General features: G+C 41.1%; 1 pseudogene; it reads right to left on the bottom strand.

The window, feature by feature from the left end:
- Positions 1–6,244: 6,244 nt before the first annotated feature.
- Positions 6,245–6,693, bottom strand: LOC118594215 (annotated as a pseudogene).
- Between the last annotated feature and the right edge of the window lie 13,874 nt (positions 6,694–20,567).

Here is a 20,567-nt window from a genome sequence, read left to right as displayed (position 1 = left end):
GGGGGGGGGGACTCTGTTGCCCCTAACTATGAGATACACAACTACTCATCTACACTCCCAATACTGGCCCCTGCCCCTCCAATGACACACCTGTCCCTGTTTGACATGCCTTGCTGGTCATGGGCTTGGTTTCACTTCTCCTTATTTCTCTTTTTCTGTGACTTTGAGTTCATGTTTCAGCCAACACAGGACTAATTTTAGCTTGTGGATACTCAAGGGTGGCCACCTGAAGTCATAGTGGGCTCAGTAAATCAGCTTGGTCCATCCTTCCCTCCCCACCCCCCACCCTGAGCTCATACTGCTTTCTTACCATATGCTACACTTTAGGCATTGCTGCTTTACCAAGTCCAGAACCTAATTTCCTGGCCAACTCCATCATATAGGAAATCTATCATTTCCCAGATAGCTTATATTTATGGCTTGACATTCAATTGCTTATTGCTCAGATAGGAATGTGAAACTCTAGTGAATGGAATTGATCAGTCTAGGACTACAGCAAGAAAAATCACAGGCCTATGTAAGATCTCAGGAGAAGACAGTAGTAGTCATAGGTTAATGAGGATCTCCATTGATCAGGAACACTCTAGTCATCTTCTCTACTAATGCTGTCATGGAAAGATTGATAACCATACCTTAGTACAAACAGGAAAACTGAGGTACACAGAGGGTAAGTTAATTACTCAGGGTGAAGACTGAGCGAGTAGCAGTCATCTGTGTGTGTCAACTGGAGTCTTTTACAGAAAGAAAAGATCTCTGGGCTTTGCTAGACTCTGCTGCTGTCTCTCCCTACCCAGCTTTTGATGGATGGATGGTCATAGTACCCATGGTTCAGTTTCTGCTCAATGTCTGCTGTCATGGTTGGCTGAGGTTAGGCTTTGGAATGATGGATAGAAATTCCTCTTTGTGAATGTGTCCATTGCCTGAAAGAAGGCAGCATAACTTTGATAACTGTTTCCCTGGTCCATGATGAAAGACTCTGGGCTGGAAGGAAGGAGCACATTCTGTCTTATTCTGGGTATTTCACTGCAGTAGGATAAATATCCTAGGTATTGGCTTCACAAATCTCATGAATACCTTTTCTAATTTCTAGTGTCTCTCTGTTTTGTAAATGGCATAAAAGACAATAATGCTTGGGGTACTGATGCCTTTCAATATGGTCGGTATATGTGGTCAGAGTGAAGTTGTTTCATGGCTTCTACTCCAGGTCTTTGCCTCTGGACCCTGCTACCACCAGTCTCCTGGGCTGTAAAATCTGTGACCCTCTGGTCCCTGTCCCAAGATAAAATTCACATTCAAGGTCTACCCCTCATCATCATCAAACCTCTTACACACTGAATTCTGCCCTATGCCTGCCTCAAATTACCCCTGCTCAGTCTGTCTGTGCATATTTTAACTGTCTGTGTTGAATTATCTTTCCTTGTAGGGATAGGGCTCACATCTCCACTCACCTCTCTTTCCCGCCCCATGTGTGAGTTGGTTCTAAGCACCACCCAGCCATAGTACAGAATGTTTAGGGACTTCCTGTGTGGAGAGTAGGGTGGTAGGTCAAGCATAGTGGGAGACATGAGAATGTGGGATAGAGGTGGAGTGGCCAGAATGTTCCAGTGATGCTGAATTCATTGCTTCAGCTGCAGATGGAGAAGGTGCATAGTACTCACCCTCTATTCCTCTGGTCATTCCAGTCACCAAAGATGCCCTGTATCCCTTTGTCTTGTTGGCTTAGGGTAAAACTCCTGGGCCCTGCTGCTCCAGCCTGTTGCTGTCACCACATGTGACCTATAGTTTACCATTCACATTGTAGGTTTGTCCTGTAGTGCAAGCTTCAGCAGCATAAAATCTCTCCAAAATGTGACTACGATGAAACACATGTGAACATAAGCTGGGGACATTGGATGATGTCCATAGTTAGGTTGAGAGTCGAACTTCTGCAGACCCATGGGTGGGCACGTCCAGTAGAAAGTAGAGTGGGGGCACTTCTCATACAACTGCAGTGATGTCCTGAAGGAAAGGAAGGGTGGGTCATGGAGAATGGATGCTTTGCTGGTTACATGTTTGGTTGTTACTCTTGTGCTTTTGCAGCCTCAGCTGTATGTGGACCAACCCCTCTGCCCCATCTGCGGTCCCTGTAGGCCTGATCCAGTGAAGCTGACCTGATGAAACTAAGAATCTCAGAGGCCAAAATGAGCTAGGGAAACCCCACGCAGCCCAAGGCTTAGCACCAGGTGCTTTCAACTCTGTAGGCTGTGTGAGGGCAGGGTCCAGGTTTCAGTTCCAGGTGGAAAATGGGTTCATGGCCCAGCACTAAGCCACTTCCTACCCTCAGTATTCTTTTCCAGGACTTAGGTAATGAGAAGGCTGAGATAATGGTTGATTGACATTTAGAAGCTGAATCCTCTGTTCTTGCAGGCCTTGGCCCTTCCTTAAAGATCTTTTTCTGGGGCCTGGGCACAGAACTAAGGCTAACATTGAGATCACCCAGATACATGAAGCTCATAAAATCCCTGAGTGGCTAGGCTGGCAAGAACTAGAGGAGGGATCTGTGGATCAAATATAACATTGCCCTAAGACCTTATATTCTTCACAGATGTTAAACCAACTATAACAATGTAGAACCTTGGAGCTCTGTGTCTGTTATGATAATGAGAATCTCACTGATTTTCATCTGATCTCCTCTCCCTTCCATGCAGGAAATGAGTCTCCATTATCATCATTCCAGCTGTGCATGAAGAAAACTGAGGCTAAGCACAGGTATCAGCAGCAGGTGTCTAAGCTCCTGCATGATTTTGGCTATTGGAATATTAACCCTTAAGAATCTCTAGTTGGTATGTTTATTCCAACCCCTACTTATTACACATACTTCATTTCTCTACAAAATTGTTCCCCGTCTCCTACATGACAATATGCATTTTTCCCTTACATTTATTTATTTCTCTCTAAGGTTTCTGTACTCTAAGCTGCATGACACCTGCTTGGCCCAAAGTTTCTACAGGCTTGGCACATCACAGGTACTCAGGAATGACATCTTAACTTCTGGCTCTGCTCTGGGATTGCTACATGTAAAGACTTAGTCTCTCTGAGAACAGGGTCACCACACTGGGTCCTTCAACATGATTGCTGCTCTTTAGTATCAAAGGCCACATAGAATTTCTGAGCTTGTTGGGGATTTGCCTATGTATTTCCTTTGTTTTCTACACAGATCAAGGCATATGCTTGGGGGATATGGACGGTGGCCTTCCCTCAGTCAGTGGCCAGGGTTCTTGACCCCTATTTCTTCTTCTGTCTTTTAATCTCGGCAATAAAGAGGTGACAACAGGAGAACTGCCAATGTGAAACAAGCCCAAATTACTCATGAGGCCCAATATCAGGGGGAAATAGATGGTGCCAGGACATCAGGTATAAACTGAGAATGTTCAAAAAATAGAGAACACACGTCACACTGCTTAAAGGCCACTAGTCCTAGGTGGCTCTATGGATGACTTCTGAGGACTTCCTAGAAAATCAAATACATTTGTGATCCTCAATGACAACGTGACTTTTCAGGCCCCTAAGTGACCCTGGCCAGGTAATCATGCATCATGTCTTTGTGCTTGTGTGGCTAAGCCTAGATCACCTCACAGAGGACCTCATGGACTATCTGGAATATCTGGTTCTTAGGGATTTCACAGAAGAGTTGTTGGAAAAGACACTGATGCTGTCCAGAGGTGCCGATATGGGTTCATTTTCTGTGCTGATTAAAGAATTAAAAAACAGAAAAGTATTGTTACCAGGAATACTGAAGAGTCCCAGAAGAGCCATATGACTTTGAGAGATTGCCATCCCCTCTCAGGGTTCTTGGTCTCATTGCTTAAAGGATTTAAGAGCAGGCACAACAGAAGCTTGCAGAAAGCCTACTAGAGCTTAAAAGGAAAACATCAGGGCAATCATCTGTACATCTTGAAACTGCCTGAAGGAGAATGGAAGAGATGAGCTGTCACAAAGGTTAGCCATACTGAGGCAGGGAATAAAAAGAGCAATAAGTACAAAGCATTAGTTGAAGGTGTTAAAACATACTTATGCTCCAAAAGGAAAAGACAGAGGAGAAGAAAAGGGACAGTTATGTATTTCTGACTCACTAAGGCCAACCCAGATGAACCGTATGACAGCATCTAGGGACTTCACTAGGGGAAGGAAGCCTGGGAAAGAAAAGTACATTGTTTTAAAGGTGAACCAGCTTCTATAGAGCTTATCAGCTCCATTAAAAACAAAGACATCACTTAAAGGTAAATTCCACCCCTTATAATACTGCTTAAAGCTAGAATCTCAGGTATGGTGACTGAGCAGATTTAGAAACATTCTATATACATCTCATTTAGGAACAACACAGGAGATTTGATTGTAGGTCATCACAGATGGTTCCTGCAGGGATGTGGGAACCCTCCCTGCTGTGAAGAATGGAGCCTGCAGTTTGAGTGAAAAGTCAAGCACCTGGACAACAGTTGGAATGTCACCAGCAGCAGAAGATACAGCTTGGTATTTCTGTTCTTGTGTACTGGGAAATTCCTTCCAGAGACTTCTACTCAGAAGTAACTAGGCTCTTGATTCACCAAGCAGGAAAACAATTAGAGACTAGACAATATAAAATAAAAGTTGAGATTGACTAAGAAAAAGACAGAAGCATATACCCAAGATGTGAGTGTGGAATTCTCAAGAGAGAGTCACAGTGGAGCATGGCAGCACATGCCTGTACTCCCAGATATGTTAGAAGCTAAAGCTGAAAAAGTAGGAGTTCAAGACCAACTTAAGCAATGCAGCAAAACACTGTCTAAAAATAAAAGTAAAGCATAGGGCTGAAGATGAAAGTCAGAGACAAAGCAGCACATGCAGGGTCCAAACACAAATAATGGGAGTGTGAATAGGTTTTGGTTTGTCTGTTTGTTTGTTTGTTTGTTTTTTGAGGGTGGAGGGACTGGTTCTTTATTTCAAAATGTCACTTGTTGATATTCAGTATCAAAACAGTTGCACTATGGGTTCTTTCTCCCGACAGAGGAGAGTACAAACAAGCCAGTAAACTGCAGCGTGTCCACAAAGGGGCCTGGAAGAGACTGCCTGAACATGGCAACTGGGTAGGGACACTCAAGATCAGCGCACCACCAGCCCACGGACTGCAAACAATCCTCAAGGCCAATGGGTTGACCAAGATAACCCAACCCCCAAAAGCAAAATTTCAAAATAATATAAAATTTTAAAAGTTTTTACATAAGCTATTCAAGATTTCTCCAGCACGGACTCATGCAAAACACAATGAGATGGCACTTTAGAGAGCAGCCTCAGGAAAGGACAATGAGATGACGGAGTTCACGCAGCTAACTCAGTGGCACGGGCATCGTTTTCCTTTGCTTTCTCCCTCGGGGGCAGGTGAACACTAGGTGGTCACCTCAACACTAAGGGGCAACATGATCCATTTCGTGAGCAGTCAGGAAAGGGGTGATGACGAGGAGACAAGTTTGGTCTCAGGGCGGGGTCTGCCCAAGAGCATGCTTGCCTAACTTGCACAAGGCCCTGGGAGGTGGGGGTGCCTCAGACGTCTCACCGTCTTATTTGGTCACATCTGATGGAAAAAGTAAAAAATAAAAACAAGACTGAAGTTGTTCAAAGACATCAAAGCTGAAAACCTTCACAGCCCGGAAGTAGTTTTTGTTTTTTGGCTAACTTCCTAGAATCCCCTGTCGTTTGGCTAGAAGTTGGTACAGAAAACTGAGGTTTCCCTCAGTGGAGCCTGCCTGGGCTCTGCTGGCTGTCAGCAAGGCAGGCCCAGTCCTGTGTTCCTCCTCAATGGAGAGAGCAGTGTCCATTAGGCTGAAATGTCACCTTCCAACAGTGAAAAGGAACTGGGTCGCTGCTCCAAGCTGTGGAAGCGCTTGGAATGTGACAAATGGTTGCTAAGACGGAGTAATCACAATGTGCATATCACAAGTGCACTGAAGACACTTTGCATTGTGCTCACATTCCCTTAAATGTTGTTTCCAAAGGTGCTCAGCCCCTCCAGATGGAACTCTGGGAAGAGGCTGACACAGTTTTATGAAAAAGACATTGGGGAGTGGCTGGCGGGGGTGGGGGGGGTGGGGGGTGGGTTGGCGGCAGGAGGGAAAAGCAGCCTTCAGTTAAAAAGATCAGCCCTCAGTTTCAAGGTCAGCTTCAGGCAGGCTGGCCTCAGGGGGAGTCAGGGTCAGAGGGAGGAGTGGGCAGGGTAGGCACTGGGGGTGCTCTACATCTCCTCCAGGTCCAGCAGGGTCTGGTCAGCATCCTTTGTGTACAGAGGTGCTCCTCTTTGGTGCACTTCAGCTTATCTTCCCAGTCATCAATGGTCTTTTCCAGTTTGGCTACTGATCTTTCAGCAAACTTGGCACGAGTCTCTGCCTCCTTAAGCTTATCAGTAAGAATCTTTATTTCCTCTTCATACTTGTCTTCTTTTTGAGAGTACTTTTCTTCAGCAGCACTCAGACACTTCAGATGCTGGTCCATCAGTCTGATCTGCTCATCCATCTCTCGGTGATGGGACTCAGTCAGCTCTGCTCGTTCCTGGGTCCATTCCAAGTCTCCCTCTATAATCACCAGCTTAGGAGCCACCTCTTCATACTTCCTGTTTGCCTCTTCTGCAATGTGCTTCACTTCCTTGAGCTGGATTTCCTGGAGTTCCATCTTTTCTTTATCTTTTAGAAGAGAGTGTGAATAGGTTTAACACCTTACTGGTATCTACATAGGTGGTGTGTGTTTGTTTGTTTGTTTGTTTGTTTGTTTTTAGCTTTTGAATGTTTAAAGGGGAAAACCTATTCCAACACTTATGCAGTAAAGTAAAAATCATTTCATATGATTATTTTCCTCCAAAGAGGTTTTGTTTCGTAAAAGAGATTAAGAGGCAGTTGCTGTGATGCATGGTCCAGTTTTGAACAAAGACAAAAACAAAGGAAAATTGTCAAAGCAACATTTGCTGTTTAGTCACAAAGCAATTATGACATGATTTTATTAGAGACATGGGTCATAATCTTGTTTATAAGACTGTCTTTGGTTTCTAAAGCATTTTATTTAAACAACTCAATCGCATTTTATTTAAAACTTTATAAGAAATTACAAATTAAAAACATGCAGTGAGGTTAGATATCCTAACATCTTTACATGTCAATGAACTTTCATGAAGTTCACATAGCCATTCTGAAGTTATTGAGCAACAAATACATTTTATGCACTTATCACTAAAAAACTAAAAACCCATTACAGAGTTAAAACCAGGAAAACAAGTAGCTTTATATCTTTTCTGGACTCATTACATGCATTCAGTCTTTCCTCACTGCCTGGTATCTACCCTTTCCTGATGTTATAATGTGCCCACATATATACTTGCTTACATATATAATATATAAGTGTTAATATTATAAATATAAAGAATATACTATAGGCTGGGATTCACATATAAGAGAGAATGTGGGGTTTTTTCTTTCAGAGATTGTGTGCTTCACTTACTTAGAAAATTAGACATTTTAAGTCCATAAATTTAGCTGGAAGTTTTCTGATATCATTCTTCTTCAGAGACAAATTGTATCTGTTTTATATATGTGCCAGGTTTTCATTATCCATTTGTCTGTTAATAGACAACTATTTTGGTTTCATTTTGTTGCTGTAATCAACAAATCATCAATAAACATAAGAGTGCAAATATTTCTGTGGTGGGTATGCCCAGGAGTGAAAAAACTGGGTAATAGATTAGTTCTATTTTTATTTTTTAAGATTCATTTTTATAATGTATTTTAATTGAAGTAGAATCGCATCACTTTAACTCTCCCTTTCTTCCATCAGACTCAGTGACATACAGTCTCAAAGTAGATTAATTTGCTTTTTCCCAATGGCCAAGGGTATTGAACACTTTAAGAAAATAGTAATTGATCAGTTACACTTCTCTCTTTGAAAACCATTAAATTCATTAGTTCATTCATTGAATGGAAGATTTATTTTCTTGACAAATAATTCTACAATTCTTTGTAAATTCTGGATATTATTCCCTTGTGTGAAGAATAACTGGCAAAGATTTCCTCCCATTCTGTGGATTGTTTGTTCTGATGATAACTTCCTTTGCTAGTAGAAACCTTCTTTAAAAATTCTATAATTTAATTTAATTTTACATAATAGCCATGGATTCCTCTGTCCTCCCCCCTCCCACCCCTTCCCACCCCTTCCCTACCTCCCACCACCTCCCCCTCCCTCTGCATTCCCCCCAGCCAACCCCCTATTCCCATCTCCTCCAGGGCAAAGAATCCCATGGGGATTCAGGTCAACCTGGAAGAGTCAGTCTAGTCAGGTACAGTCCCCTCCTCACAGGCTGAGCAAAGTGTCCCTGCATAAGCCCCAGGTTCCAAACAGCCAGCTCATGCACTAAGGACAGGTCTGTGTCCCAATGCATGGGTGCCTACCAAACAATTCAAGATAATCAACTGTCTCACTTATCCAGAGGGCCTGATCAAGTTGGGGGCTCCTCAGCTATTGGTTCATAGTTCATGTGTTTCCATTAGTTTGGCTATTTGTCCCTGTGCTTTTCCAATCTTGGTCTCAACAATTCTTGCTCTCGCCAATTGAACTCCTGGAGCTCCACATGGGGCCTGGCCATGGATATTTGCATGCACTTCCCTCAGTCATTGGATGAGATTTCCAGCACTACAGTTAGGGTGTTTGGCCATCCAATCACCAGACTAGGTCAGTTCAGGCTTTCTCTCAACCACTGCCAGTAGTCTACAGTGGGGGTATCTTTGAGGATTTCTGGGGACCTCTCTAGCACTTTGCTTCTTCCTATTCTCATGTGGTCTTCATTTATCATGGTCTCTTATTCCTTGTTCTCCCTCTCTGTTCTTCAACCAGCTGGGATCTCCTGCTCCCCTAAGTTCTCTTTCCTTCGAACCTTTCCCTTCATTACCCCTACTCACCCAGGTTGTTCATGCAGACCTCATCCATTTCTCTGTCATTGGGCAATCCCTGTGTCTTTTTTAGGGTGCTGTTTTCTAGGTAGCCTCCCTGAAGTGGTGAGTAGCAGTCTAGTCATCTTTGTATTACATCTAGTATCCTCCTATGAGTGAGTACATACCATGTGTGTCTTTCTGAGTCTGGGTTACCTCACCTAGGATCATTTTTTTCTAGATCCAACCATTTGCCTGCAAACCTCATGATGTCATTGTTTTTCTCTGCTGAGAAGTACTCTATTGTGTATATGTACCACATTTTATTTATCCATTCTTCAGTTTAAGGGCATCTAGGTTGTTTCCAGCTTCTGGCTATTACAAACAATGCTGATATGAACATAGCTGACCGAGTGTCCTTGTGGTATGATTGAGCATTCCTTGGTATATGCCCAAGAGTGGTATAGCTGGTTCTTGGTGGAGATTGATTTCCAGTTTTCTAAGAAAGTGCCATATTGATTTCCAAAGTGGATGTACAAGCTTGCATTCCCACCAGCAGTGGAGGAGAGTTCCCCTTGCTCCACATCCTCTCCAGCATAAGCTGTCTTCTGCGGTTTTGATCTTAGCCATTCTGACAGGTGTAAGGTGGTATCTCAGAGACATTTTGATTTGATGATTAGAGATTGTTGAGCAATTCCTTAAATGTCTTTCAGTCATTTGAGCTTCCTCTGTTGAGAATTCTCTGTTTAGTTCTATAGCCCATTTCTTAATTGGACTGTTGGGCATTTTGATGTCTAATTTCTTGAGTTCTTTATATATTCTGGATATCAGCCCTCTGTCAGATGTGGGGTTGGTGAAGACCTTTTCCCATTCTGTAGGCTGTCGCTTTGTCTTGTTGACTATATCCTTTGCTCTACAAAAGCTTCTCAGTTTCAAGTGGTCCCATTGATTGTTTCTCTCAGTGTCTGTGCTACTGGTGTTATATTTAAGAAGTGATCTCCTATGCCAATGCATTCAAGACTACATCCTACTTTCTCTTCTATCAGGTTCAGAGTAACTGGATTTATGTTGAGGTCTTTGATCCACTCGGACTTAAGTTTTGTACACGGTGACAGATATGGATCTATTTGCAGCCTTCTAAAGGTTGACATCCAGTTATGCCAGCACCATTTGTTGAAGATGCTTTCTTTTTTCCAATGCACAGTTTTGGCTCTTTGTCAAAATTGTAAGTTCATAGGAGTGCAGATTAATGTCAGGGACTTCAATTTGATTCCATTGGTCAACATGTCACTTTTTATACCAGTACCAAGCTCTTTTTATTACTGTAGCTCTATAGTAGAGCTTGAGGTCAGGGATTGTGATGCTTCCAGAGGTTGTTTTATTGTACAGGATTCTTTTGGCTATCCTGGGTTTTTTTTTGTTTTTCCATATGAGTTAAGAATTATTCTTTCCAGGTCTCTGAAGAATTGTGTTGGTATTTTGATGGGGATTGCATTGAATCTGTAGATTGCTTTTGGTAAGATTGTCATTTTTACTATGTTAATCCTGCATATCCATGAGCATGGGAGATCTTTACATTTTCTGACATCTTCAATTTCTTTTTTTCAGGGACTTAAAGTTCTTGTCATATAGGTCTTTCACTTGCTTAGAGTTACCCCAAGGTATTTTATAACAATTATGGCTATTGTAAAGGGTGATGGTATCTCTGATTTCCTTCTCAGCCTGTTTGTTGATTGCATATAGAAGGGCTACAGATTTTTTTTTTTGAGTTGATCTTGTATCCTGCTATGTTGCTGAAGGTGTAAGCTTTATCAGTTCCTTGGTTGAATTTTTGGGGTTACTCATGTGTACTATCATGTCATCTGCAACCAGGGAAAGCTTGACTTCTTCCTTTCCAAAATGTATCCCTTTAATATCCTTATGTTGTCTTATTGGTCCAGCTAGAACTTCAAGTACTATATTGAATAAGAATGGGGAGAGTGGACATCTTTGCCTTGTTCCTGATTTTAGTGGAATTGCTTTGAGTTTTTCTCCATTTAATGTTGGCTGTTGGCTTGCTGTAAATTGCCTTTATTATATTTAGGTACGTTTCCTGTATTCCTGATTGCTCCAAGACCTTTTTCATGAAGGGGTGTTGGATTTTGTCAAATGCCTTTTCTGCATCTAGTGAGATGATCATGTGTTTTTTTTTTCTTTGAGTTTGCTTCTGTGGTGTATTACATTGATGGACTTTCATATATTGAACCACCTTGTATCCCTGGGATGAAGCCTACTTAGTCATGGTGGGTAATTGTTTTGTTGTGTTCTTGGAGTCTGTTTGCCAGTATTTTATTGAGTATTTGTGCATCAATGTTCATGAGTGAGAGTGGACTATAGTTCTTTTTCTTTGTTGCATCTTTGTTTGGTTTAGGAATCAGGGTAATTGTAACCTCATAGAAGGAGTTTGGTAATATACCTTCTGCCTCTATTGTGTGGAACAATTTAAAGAGTATTGGTATTAACTCTTTTTTGATGATCTGGTAGAATTGTGTGCTGAAACTATCAGGTCCTGGGCTTTTTTTTTTTGGTTAGGAGACTTTTACTGACTAATTTTATTTCCTTGGGGGTTATTGGACTATTTAAATAGTTTATCTGGTCTTGATTTAACTTAGGTATGTGGTATCTATTCAGAAAATTATCCATTTCTTTTAGATTTTCTAGTTTAGCGGAGTAGAGGTTTTTGAAGTATGACCTGATGATTCTGTAGATTTCCTCATTGTCTGTTATTATGTCCCCCCTTTCATTTCTGATTTTGTTAATTTGCATTCTCTCTCTCTCTCTCTCTCTCTCTCTCTCTCTATCTCTCTCTCTCTCTCTCTCTCTCTCTCCCTTTTGGTTAGTTTGGATAAGAACTTGTCTGTCTTGTTGATTTTCTCAAACAACCAACTCCTTGTTTCATTATTTTTTTTTGTATTGTTCTCTTTGTTTCTATTTTATTGATTTCAGCTTTCAATTTTATAATTTCCTTGCACCTATTCTTCCTGGGTGCCTTTGTTTCTTCTTGTTGTAGAGCTTTCAGGTTTGCTGTTAGGTCACTAGTGTGCGGTTTCTCCAACTTCTTTATGTGGGCATTTAGTGCTATGAATTTCCCTCTTAGACTGCTTTCATAATGTCCCATAAGTTTGGGTATGTGGTTTATTCATTTTTGTTGATATCTAGGAAGTCTTTTATTTTTTCTTTATTTCTTTCTTAACCCATTTGTGATTCAGTTGAGAATTATTCAGTTTCCATGAGATTGTAGGTTTTCTGTAGTTTTTGTTGTTGTTGAATTCTAACTTTAAACCATGGTGGTCTGATAGAATGCAAGAGGTTATTCCAATTGTTTTTGTATCTGTTGAGATTTGCTTTGTGGCCATGTATGTGGTTGATTTTACATAAGGTTCCATGAGGTGCTGAGAAGAAGGTATATTCTTTTTTGTTAAGATGGAATGTTCTGTAGATATCAATTAATTCCATTTGAGTCATAACATCAGTTAAGTCCTTTATTTCTTTGTTAAGTTTCCATTTGGGAGATCTGTCCAGTGGTGAAAGTGGGGTGTTGAAGTCTCCCATTAATAATTTATGGGGTTTTGTATGTGATTTAAGCTTTACTAATGTTTCTTTTACATATGTGGGTGCCCTTGTGTTTGGGGCATAAATGTTCAGAACTGAAACTTCATCTTTGTGGATCATTCCTGTGATGAGCATGTATTGCCCTTCTTGATCTCTTTTGATTGATTTTAGTTTGAAGTCTATTTTGCTGGATATTAGGATGGTGATGCCTGCTTGCTTCTTAAGGCCATTTGATTGGAAAGTCTTTTCCCATCCTTTTATTCTTAGGAAGTGTCTATCTCTGAATTTGAGGTGTGTTTCTTGTATGCAACAGAAAAATGGGTCCTGCTTTCATATCCATTCTGTTACTCTGGGTCTTTATAGGTGAATTAAGTCCTTTGATATTAAAGAATATTAATGACCAGTGATTGTTCATTCCTGTTTTTTTTTTCTTTCTTCTTTTTTTTTGGTGGTAGTGTGTGTGTACTTCTCTTCTTTGGGATTCTGCTATGGTGTTATCTATTGCCTGTGTTTTCAAGGGTGTATCTGACTTCTTTAGGTTGGAATTTTCCTTCTAGTGCTTTCTGTAGGGCTGGGTTTGTGGATAAGTATTGTTTAAATCTGGCTTCGTCTTGCAGTATCTTGTTCACTCCGTCTATCATGATTGAAAGTTTTGCTGGGTATATTAGTCTAGGCTGGCATCCATGGTCTCTTAGTGTCTGCATTACATCTGTCCAAGTCCTTCTGGTTTTCAAAGTTTCCATTGAGAAACCAGGTGTTATTCTGATGGGTTTGCCTTTATAAGTCACTTGGCCTTTTCCCCTTGCTGCTCTCAATAGTCTTTCTTTATTCTATATGTTTAGTTGTTTAATTATTATGTGGCAAGGGAACATTTTTGGGGGGTCTAGTCTGTTTGGTGTTCTATAGGCTTCTTGTATCTTCATAAGAATTTCCTTTTTTAAGTTGGGAAAGTCTTCTTCTATGACCTTATTTAGTATATTTTCTGTGCCTTTGAGTTGGTATTCTTCTCCTTCCTCTATCCTTATTATTTGTAGTTTGGGTTTTTTCGTATTGTCCCAAATTTCTTAGACATTTTGGGTCATGACTTTTGTTGGCTTTAATGTTTTCTTTGACTGATGAATCTATTTCTTCTACCCTGTCTTCAACACCAGAGATCCTCTCTTCCAACTCTTGCATTCTGTTGGTTATACTTGCATTTGAAGTTCCTGTTCATTTACTCAGATTTTTTATTTCTAGTATTCCCTCTGCTAGTGTCTTCTTCATTTTTTCTATTTCTCTTTTCAGGTCTTGGACTGTTTCCCTCATCTGTTTCATTGCTTTTTCATGATTTTCTTTCAGGGACTTGTTGTTTTCTTCTGCTTTATTTGTAATTTCCTCTATTTTTTTATAGTGTTCTTCCCATTTTTTTTGTCTGTTCCTCCATTTCATTTTTGATTTCCCCTTTATAAGTCTCTAGCATCTTCATGATGTTATTCATAAGGTTGTTTTCTTCTGCTTCTTCCATTTTGTGATGTTCACATCTGTAGCTGGAGACCTTCTCTCCAGCTCCCACCAAACCCTGTTAGTCCCACAACACACTTATAAAATAAACACCCAGAGGCTTATATTATTTAAACTTCTTGACCATTATCTCAGGCCTACCATTGTCTAGTTCTTACTCTTATATTAAGCCAATTTCTATTAATCTATAATTTGCCACGTGGCTTATGGCTTAATAGTACCTTACATCTTGGTCTTATCAGCACTCTTGGTCCAGACTGAGATGACAGATTCAGGAAGCCTCTCTCTGGGCCATATGGAAGCTCGGGGCTGGATGGGAGCTGTGGGCTGGTCTTGAGTCTCAGGCAGTGGCTGGGGTCTAGGGCAGATTGGTGTGGGGGCAGGGCATGGAGATTGCAGGGTCTGTGGGGGGGTTATCTTGGAGAAAGGAAACCTTCAGGGGTCCTGCCCCGTGACCAGAACCTGGGGTCAAGTTGGTCAGGTCTTTCCTGGAATGGCTTATGCTCAGGGATGGGACCTAGGGAAAAGCCTCTCTGGGTATGACCCCAGGCACTCACCTTAGTCAAGATGGGAGCTATAGGGTGGGATAGGTGCTGGGGGCTTGTTTCTAAGTTTCTGGAAGTGGCTGGGGTCCCCGGCGGATGGGTGTGGGGACAGGGCCTGGAGACTGCAGTGTCTGTGTGGGGTCTTGGAAAAGGGGAACCTACCCACAGGGTCTGCTGGATGGCCAGAAACTGGGGCCATGTTGGGCAGGTCTTTCCTGGAATGGCTGGTACCCAGTGATGAGACCTAGGGGCAGTCCTCTCTGGGTATGATCCCAGGCACTCACTTCTGGTCCAGATGGGAGTGAGAAAACTTTTATTTTCATATAGACTCTTATGTTCATACCTGAATTTAATTCTTGAACTGTTGGTATTCTGTTCAGAAAGTTTTTCCCTACTACAATATCTTGCAGGAGATAGATTCCCAATTTTCTAAGGAAGCGCCATATTGATTTCCAAAGTTGCTATACAAGCTTGCATTCCCACCAGCAGTGGAGGAGAGTTCCCCTTGCTCCACATACTCTCCAGCATAAGCTGTCTTCTGTGCTTTTGATCTTAGCCACTCTGACAGGTGTAAGGTGGTATCTCAGAATCATTTTGATTTGCATTTCCCGGATAATTAGGGATGTTGAGCAAATCCTTTAATGTCTTTCAGCCATTTGAACTTCCTCTGTGGAAAATTCTCTGTTTAGTTCTATAGCCCATTTCTTAATTGGACTGTTGGGCATTTTGATGTCTAGTTTCTTGAGTTCTTTATATATTCTGGATATCTGCCCTCTGTCAGATGTGGGGTTGGTGAAGACCTTTTCTCATTCTGTAGGCTGTCACTTTGTCTTTTACAATGGAAAAAAGAAAGCATCTTCAACAAATGGTTCTGGCATAACTGGATGTCAATGTGTAGAAGGCTGCAAATAAATCCATATCTGTCACCATGCACAAAACTTCAGTCTAAGTGGATCAAAGACCTCAACATAAATCCAGTTACTCTGAACCTGATAGAAGAGAAAGTAGGAAGTAATCTTGAATGCATTGGCACCACAGATCACTTTCTAAATATAACACCAGTAACACAGACACTGAGAGAAACAATCATTCAATGGGACCTGTTGAAACTCAGAAGCTTTTGTAGAGCAAAGGACATGGCCTGCTACAATATCTTGCAAGAGTATTCCATAAGGTTTTCTTTGTTTTGAAACTTTAGCATCTCAGGCTTTAAATTAAGGTTTTTTATACATTTTTTTATTTTATTTTGCTATGAGTTGAAAGATATGAGTCTAATTTCATTATTCTGTAGATAGTTATCCAGTGTTGACATCACAGTTAAACTCAGAAAACATGAATAACTTAAAGTCATTACAAGTAATGAGACCAAATCTATAATCAAAAGCCCCACCCACACACACACACACTTCAAAGAAAAGCACAGGACCACATGGATTCACTGCTAAAATCTAGCAAACTTTCAAGAAGATCCCATACCAATTCTTTTTCTAACTTGGTCCACAAAATAGAACAGTATCAAATTCACTCTATGAAACCAGTATTATTTTGATTCCAAAATGGATAAAGATACAACAACAACAAAACTATAGACCAATTACTTTGGTGAAAATTGATTCAAAAATTCTCATCAAAATACTTGCAAACCTAATTCAGGAAAAGGTTCAGTACTGTTCACAAACCTGGAAGTCTATACTTCCAGTAGGTGATAAAGCACAAGCCTCTTTCCAGGTCTCTGAGGTCAGCCTCCTATTTTCTGGGCTATTTACTTCCAATTCCTCCTTCTGTTCTCTGTGCCACTCCTGGCAGAGGAGGAGGCCCAGGGTCTTGCTGCAATGATAGCTTCTTTCTGTGGGTCAGATTCCCACAAACACAGGCAGTTCATGCAAATCCCTGTTGAGTTGTACTGATGGAATATGGGGAGATAAAATCTCACAGTAGATTTGTACTACACCTCTGAACAGTGCCCCCCTCAGACATTGAGCAGATAATGAAAACATATCTCTACAATGTGTAGTCTAGTCTATTGAGGGCACTGAAATTGAGACATATAGGAGAGACGTTTTGTATGTGAGTGCACAGTGGAACTTGGAAATTCAAGCAAAAATTAGCAGAAAGGGTTTTCTGAGTTAAGTCTTCCTGTTGTTGGATGACACTATATGGAATAAATGAGATAGCACTGCCTATTATACTGGAAGCCAATTCTTTTTTTTTTTTTATTAGGAGATTTTTCTATTCATTCTACTTGTCAACCACAGGTTCTCCTGTCCTCCCTCCTCCCAAAAATTCTCAAACTGAGACTCCCAGATGCATGAAAATTAAATATAATAAAAAGATAAAGGAATAGATTTTCTTCTCTATATGACCATAAATAGTTTATTGAGATTTTCAAAATATATAAAAAACTTAAGAAACTTGATATCATAAAAATAAATAACCCAATTAAAAATGGGGTATAGATCTAACAGAGAATTCTCAATAGAGGAAACAGATGAACAAAAAACAAAGCTGGACAGTGGTTGTGCACACTTTTAATCCCAGCACTTGGGAGGCAGTGAGTTCAAGGCCAGCCTGGTTTACAAAGTGAGTTCCAGGACAGGCAGGAATGTTACACAGAGAAAACTTGCCTTGAAAATAAACCCCCCAAAACAAAACAAGCAATATAAAAAACACATAAAGTCACATCTTGTGGGGGATTAAATTACTTCACATCCTTCAGTGCCTAACTTTACAACTTTACAACATCCTTATGGATACCTCAGTTATCTTCAGCAAACAAGCAGTTTTTACAAAGCACAAGTAGTGGGTGGTTCCCAGAATCCATTGTCTTGCAAGAAGAATAGAGGCAGTGAAATTTATAATGATCAGCAACTGCCAAGACTAGAGGTTGCTCCCCACAAACTGACAGCAAGCCCCCAGTGCTGAAGACAACATCCACACAACTCATTGAACACACAGAGGTTGATGTGGTGCAGACATAGAACATTTGCCTCCATATTCAAGTGTCTTTGACATGGAAAAGTACTCTGCAGGCTACCAAAGAGAAACTTAAACAAGAACCCAACTGTGAAACCTTTGATCCAATCTGTTATTCCTGAAAAATATGCTAGGGCAATGGTGGCATACATCTTGTAGTAGTTACTAATCAAAGTCTGTTTTGACTTAGGCCCACTTCATGATATGGAACCCATACCTGACACTGCTTGGCTGACCAAGGACCAGAGACTAGGTAGCCCAGGGACCTAAGATAATACAAAATACTACTGATCTAAAAAATGTATTAGTAAAATGACTTCTAATAACATTCTTCTATCCTCATAGATTGGTGCCTGATTCTGCCATCATCAGAGAAGCTTCCTCCTGCAGAAGATGGGAACAAATACAGAGACCTGTGGCCAATCATGACACAGAAAGAAAGAGTACAGAGTTGGAATACACAGCTCTAAATGGGATATCTCCATCAAATCTCTCCCTTTCAGAGCTCAGGGACCCCTGTTGAAGGAGAGACAGAGGATTGGGGTAGATGGAGGGGACAGAGGGCACCAGGAGAACATGGCCATCTAAAACAAATGAGAAAAATCTCATATGGGCTCACAGAGGCTGAAACACCAATCACAGGTCCTACATGGGACTGCACTAGGTCCTCTGCTTATATAACTATAGATTTTAGTTTAGTACTTTCATTAGACTCCTGAATGTGTAAACAAGAAGGTCTGCACTAGGTCCTCTGCATATATAACTCTAGATTTTAGTTTAGTACTTTCATTGGACTCCTGAATGTATAAACAAGAGGATCTCTAATTCCTGTGTCTTCACTTTGGGCTCTTTAATCTTTCTGTTTGCTTGTCTTGTCCAATATAATATAATGCTTTGTTTCTCTTTTGTTGTTATTTCTTAGAAGCCTATTCTTTACTAATGAGAGATAGAAAGGAAGTGGTTCTGGATGGAAAATGAGGTGAGGAGGAACCAGGATGAGTAGCAGGAAGGGAACCTCAATTCAGATTATATTGTATGAGAAATGAATCTGTGTTTAATAAAAGAGAAAAACTTTAAAAAATTTTTATATTCAGAAAGAAAGTCTGTGAGGACAAAACTTGTAGAGAAAGTACCTCTGAGTGATGTTTTTTGTAAAGTCTACTAGGTAGGACAGGGAATCTAGAACTGTTTCTCATCAGACTGGCTCTCCTCCCCAGGGTTCTCTTCATGAATTACCTGTCAGTTGTATCCACTGTGAGAGGTATATGAATCTTGTAAAGGCAAGGTAGCTCTTATGCATGTATCCTTGCTAAGTATGGAGGGCTAGACAGTTTCCATATCCTAGGTGAATGGGGTGCCATCTGCCTTCCAGTCCACTATCAATACTCTGGGGGAAAGTTCTAGATCTAGACACATGGGCCTGGTTTTCTTGGCCTGGAGATGTTAAGAACAGCGTGGGTTTCAGATGACTTATGGGGTAACTTTGGGTGACCTTCAGGTTAGAGCAGAGTAAGGAAATCAAAGACCTGGAGCCCTCACATAGTATGTGATGAGGGAATCTCAGTTCAGGCATTATTTGTTGAGAATCCAAGATGTAAAGGAAGTGTTTGTTTCCTCAAATTATTTCTCTTGTTCTTGGGGTTAAGAGCTACAACACTTGTTTATCACTTCTTCTTGTACCTCCATGGCCTTAATGTCATACATATATTTGTTGCCAACTTCCCAATTTGTTGTATGAATCCTAATTTGTCTTAATTAAGAACCTGGAGCCAGATATCAGGGTGAAAGCTGAATAAGAGAAGTAGAGCAAACCACAGCTACCACCTCTTACCTCATCAACTCCAGGAGAGTGAATTCCTGTCTCCTCCTGCCTTATACTTTCTCTGCTGCTCCATTTCACTTTCTGTTTCAACTTTTCTAGTGTTGGCATTAAAGGTGTGTGGTCTCAAGTGCTAGGATTAAAGGTGTGTGCCACCACTGCCTGGATCTGTTTCTTTTTTAGACTGGATTAATCTCCTGTAGCCCAGTGTGGCCTCAAACTCACAGAAATCCAGATGGATCTCTGTCTCTGCCTCCCAAGTGCTAAGGTTAAAGGTGTGTGATACCACGGTCTGACCTCTATGGCTAACTCTGTGGTTAACTCTGTCCTATGATCTTCAGGCAAGCTTTATTTGAAACACAATATATCACCACACCAATTTCTTTCCCTCACAACATCTTGTCAAGTGTCTCCTGTGGCCTCTGTCCTCTCAGCTCTACAGGACTTCTTGCATTCCAGTATGGACACAGTGGACACAGTTCTGCTGTATCCATCCCTGTTTCCACCAGTTCTGCTGTACCTGCCTCTATATCCACCAGTTCTGCTCTATCCATCCCTGTGTCCACCAATTCTGCTGTACCAGTCTCTGTATCCACCAGTTCTGTTCTATCCATCCCTGTATCCATCAATTCTGCTGTACCCACCTCTGTATTCACCAGTTCTGCTCTATCCATCCCTGTATCTACCAGTTGTGCTGTACCCACCTGTGTCCACCAGTTCTGCTGTATCTGTCTCTGCTTTGGAATGATTACTTTTAGTCTAAAGAATTTGTTAAAACCCTAACCAGTATCTTCTGGAATTTCTGCAGAGGATGAGGGGTGTTGCTTATTACAGCCTCAATCCACCAGGTCAGATTCTCTCCTATTGTAGAATCTAGTTAGAGTTTACCTTTTATTTACCACACTGAAGATTTTGTGCATTGGATCTGGTCTAAACAGGTGCCCTGTGGCGAACTAGGAACCCTAATGCATAGCAATGTCCTTCACTCACCAATGCACTGGTAATGTCTCATTCAGAGCCATCTTCTCATTTTTCCTCCTGACAAAAATTCTCCAGCCATGATTTGCTGTTGGTTGTGTGCCTGGTCTTACCTGGAAACAGGGGAATTCTTATACATCCTATCTGCTTCCTTTTCCTGATAGTGGGTCCTATAACCCATGGGACTTGGTCTAATTCGCTGACATTTGGCTTCCTAGCCACGGTTTTGCATGTTCCAGGTCT

Source organism: Onychomys torridus, chromosome 12 (genome assembly GCF_903995425.1).
Source record: "Onychomys torridus chromosome 12, mOncTor1.1, whole genome shotgun sequence".
NCBI classification, from domain to species: Eukaryota; Metazoa; Chordata; class Mammalia; order Rodentia; family Cricetidae; genus Onychomys; species Onychomys torridus.
Note: the sequence above shows the minus strand (reverse complement) of the source record. Positions and strands in the feature narration are given on the sequence as shown.